The sequence below is a fragment of the Pinus tabuliformis genome, chromosome 2_2 (assembly GCF_031772625.1).
Source record: "Pinus tabuliformis cultivar Carrire ecotype Pingquan chromosome 2_2, CPIR1, whole genome shotgun sequence".
NCBI classification, from domain to species: Eukaryota; Viridiplantae; Streptophyta; class Pinopsida; order Pinales; family Pinaceae; genus Pinus; species Pinus tabuliformis.
The window spans coordinates 676,356,366-676,360,347 of NC_142300.1; the positions used below are offsets into that span (position 1 = coordinate 676,356,366).

Below are 3,982 nucleotides of genomic sequence, written 5' to 3' on the forward strand. Positions count from 1 at the left end.
TAAACTTTAAATGTAATTATCCTTGACATGTTTGAAGACTTGATAGAAAAAGCTATAAAAGCATATGAAAATGATAAATGCATAACACCAATGAATTTATGGTATTCACGTGAAATTTTATGTATTAAGAAAGCATGTGGTTACTCAAATAATAATTGAAATTCAAAGGACAAGAAAAAGAACAAGAAATAAATAATCAATAACAAGATGAGAAATTATGACAATAAGTTGTTACAATGTATTCAACCTACAAGACATGATGACAACTTCAAAATTGTTGACCTTAGGCCCATCCAGGTTTCAAGTATAGCCACATTCAGCAGTCCGACAAAGACGCAAATGACTATAAATATAAACGTTTGGTCATATTACATTATTATGGCCATCAATGGGATATCTCTTTTGTACCATGTATTTAACTTGGTAGAGAGAACAGAAGCCACTTATGCTTGAATCTGAAACAGGCATTTCTTATTCTAGTCAGGCAGAGCAGTCCCACGTTCTAGATTATTCTTTATCTCAACAGTGTACTTTCCAAAAGCCCTTTCAATTTTCTTATTGAAATGCTCATTACGATCATTGATTGAATCAACATCTTTCTCTTCATGAAATTTGCACCGTCTACTGAATGCTTTCCTCTTTTGATCTTTGTCTTCAAGTTCCTGCACCATTTTGTCTATGTTCTCTTCTGGAAGCTTCGGTGCCTAAAAACAGATTTTGTCAAGAATATTAGGAAATCCAAAAGAAATATTAAATTAAAAGCATAAACTATCAATTCTTCAAATACGACAACCCTCTATCCAAAGAGTTTAAATTTTATACATGCAAAAATAATTTCCTCGTCTTAAAATCAAAATAAAACATTTATCACCTTACCTTTCCATATTGTAGACTTGAACCATCATGATAAAATTCTGGATCAGTTGCTTTCATCTTTGTATATTCATCCACATTCAAAGCGATATTTTTTATGCGCTTCTTGTAGGCATTATATTGGACTTCTGGTTGAACACTGAATTGTATAATTAGAAAGCTAGTAAGACATCAATTCCAAAACAGTTACTCACGTGTAAGGATAAACAGACTCTCGAAGCCATTACAAAAGTCAATAATAAACTGAAAGACGCATATGTGTGATTTATAAATCTATATTAAGACTCCTTATAGTATCTTTTTAAAGGTTAAGAATAATATATCAACACTTTAATTAAGTCGTTTGTAAACATAAATTAGAACAAGTTTTCCCTTGAGTTCCTACCATCCCATCCAAATGGAGCAGGCTTCTTGTCCCATTTCTTGTATTTTGTTTCAGTTGCCTCTTGAGTATCTAACATATAAGCTTTTGAAAGATCCAACCCATTTGCATCCAACAACTTCCCTAGACTTTTCTTCTTGTCTTCAATCCATTTCTGTTTTGATATGCCTCGTGACTCCTGTGGAGCCTCTTGTCTCTTTTTTCAGCTAGAATCTCAGTCTGATTAGATTTTCTTGCTTCATTATGTAGATAAGAAGTATATATCACACTTGAAATATTTCTATTTGAACTTTGAAACCAATGGAAAAAATAATGTTTCACCTCTTGTCTCGGGAAGGATTCAAAACTACCATAGATTGGGAGGAAAATCGTACCCTTCTAAGTCTCAACTCAAACAACTTCTTTTTCCTTCCAGTTAGTTTTGTATAGTCTCCCCCAGAGGCATCCTCATTAATCATCCCATCTTCTAGATCATTGGCATGGGAAACAACATCCTCAGGATTTTCTAAGTCCTGTGCTTGTGGGTAATCTTGGGAAAGCCCAGATCTCTTTATTCCTTTACCAATGTCTATAAGTTCCTCATCTTTCTTAGAAGAGACTGCACATAGTAACAACAATAATACATTATGAACTCATAGCACAAAGATAAATGCTTCAGATACATTATAAGGAGTCTATTACATAAAGAGTCTACTCAAGGCTATACAAGAAATTCCATAAAGATAATTACCACATGCTAAACCAAGATCTGGAATTAGCCCTTTAAACCAAGTTCTCTTTGAACAAAAGGTATGATGTAGGAGGATATCTTTCATTCCTAGGGTTAGCAAAAAAATAAAGGAAAAGAGCCATTGTGTGTGAAACAATTTAGTTAAGTGATTTGTAGAGGACAATGATCTATCTGTGTGCAAGCATTAAGCAAGACATGATTTGTCTAAAAAAAAAATTTAACTACTTAATTTTCTGCTCGTTTTTATGTTGCTTGCCCTTCATTATAGTCCCTCTAAAAGGACTACTCCTTGGCAACACTGGCATGGGCATTAGATCAAAGGAGAACAGAGAACATCCAACAAGGAGACTATATAGCAGGTTTTGGAAACCCAAATGAGAGTATTGTCAATAGAGACATCCAGATGTATATGCAAGATTAAATTTGGAAGGTATGCAACCAAACTTCAATCCTGCATGAACACATTTTCAATGCCCAAAGTGCTGAATAGGATAAAAGATAAGCACAAATCCAAATAATACACAAATTAGGCAAGGCCTTGTATCTAGGAGGACTACGACCTTCTGTGGGATTTCATGTTAAGAAGAAAAGGATAAATTAGTGGAAGAAAAGAAGCAGCTGCCCGATACCCATAGAATTAATGTGTTAAAAAAAAATATTTCTTCCCCTTTCATCCTTTGTTCATCATCCTATAATTCAGATTGCTATAGTTGGCAGAGACCCATTAATTCTAATGATTCTAACACAGATTTTTGTGGAGAGACATAACAAAAGTTGTTCCCATGCTCCAGACAAAATTTCCCCATTTCATCATTGCTCTTCAAACCATAATTCGGCTAGAAACCCATTAACTCGGATAATTCTGCAGATCGGCTTTTGTTGACCTAGGGTTTTGAGCAGGTTATTGCATGTTTAGAAACTTGGATATCTTGAAACAGAAAATCCATCCATTCACGTTTTGTCTACTATTCTCTTTCATAGCATTTGAATACAAATAAGAAACATATTTTACAGAACAAGGAAAGTAGCTACAATACCTGTTTCTTCCTTTTCTCAGCGTTCCTTGGCTTCGGTGATTTTCCAAAAACAATACTCCACGCATTCATGATAAGGATTTGAAGCATTTATACACTCTGGATGAACTCGCATACAACACAACTAACCCTACCTCACTTCAAATTACAGAAATGCCCCAATAGCGCGATAATTTTTGTAACTGAAATTACGATTTCTAGATCATACTAATTACCTCTTGTAATCTTTAAAAGCCATTGATACCTTTTCCAAAAGACACACTCCAACACTAATGCTTTCCTCTCAGGCAGAGCCAACCATGAAAACTTGTAATGTTCGAAGAAAATTATAGATCACTCCACCCCTTTGAGAATATATTCTTAATGAGACTGCTCCAGAAAACCAAATCACTGTTGGAGACATATATTTAGAAGAAGCCTCAGTTTCACGCTGAAAAACTCCTGAGACCAAAAAATAAATCTATGGGATGAAGGAAGGAAATGTAAGATCTACTTAATAGTTAATCACGATTAAATGGATTAACTTTTAGCATCACCTAACACGTCTGTCCCTTTGTTAGAGAGATTTATATGAGGCAAGCAAGATGCATTTGGAAAAGTCAATTTTAAACTAAAGATTCATTAAATATTTACATGGATAAAAAGAAATCGATTTCAAGTTCAGATGTATTAAATATTTAAAGGCACAGACTCTATGCCCAGTGCCATGGCCACAAACCTATGGCTCTTATACCACTGTTGGATTGAGAGCCAAAGTGAAAGACCAGAGTTGGTGTAAATTTGACATGACCTACGCTTAGTTCCATGGCTGCAAACCTATGGCTGACATAATTGTACCATGAAACAACATTTAGTTATAAAGTACATTAGACTCAAAAAATTTATTCAGAACGGATTTGGTTACCACATCACCATAAATTTCTGAAAGAGTGCAATACGTTATTCAAACTAGGATGCTCACAA

The 3,982-nt window shown here is 34.4% G+C and overlaps 1 pseudogene; it reads right to left on the bottom strand.

Moving 5' to 3' along the window:
- Window positions 1–476: 476 nt before the first annotated feature.
- On the bottom strand, window positions 477–3,134 carry LOC149194460 (pre-mRNA-splicing factor SYF2-like; annotated as a pseudogene).
- Window positions 3,135–3,982: the final 848 nt, after the last annotated feature.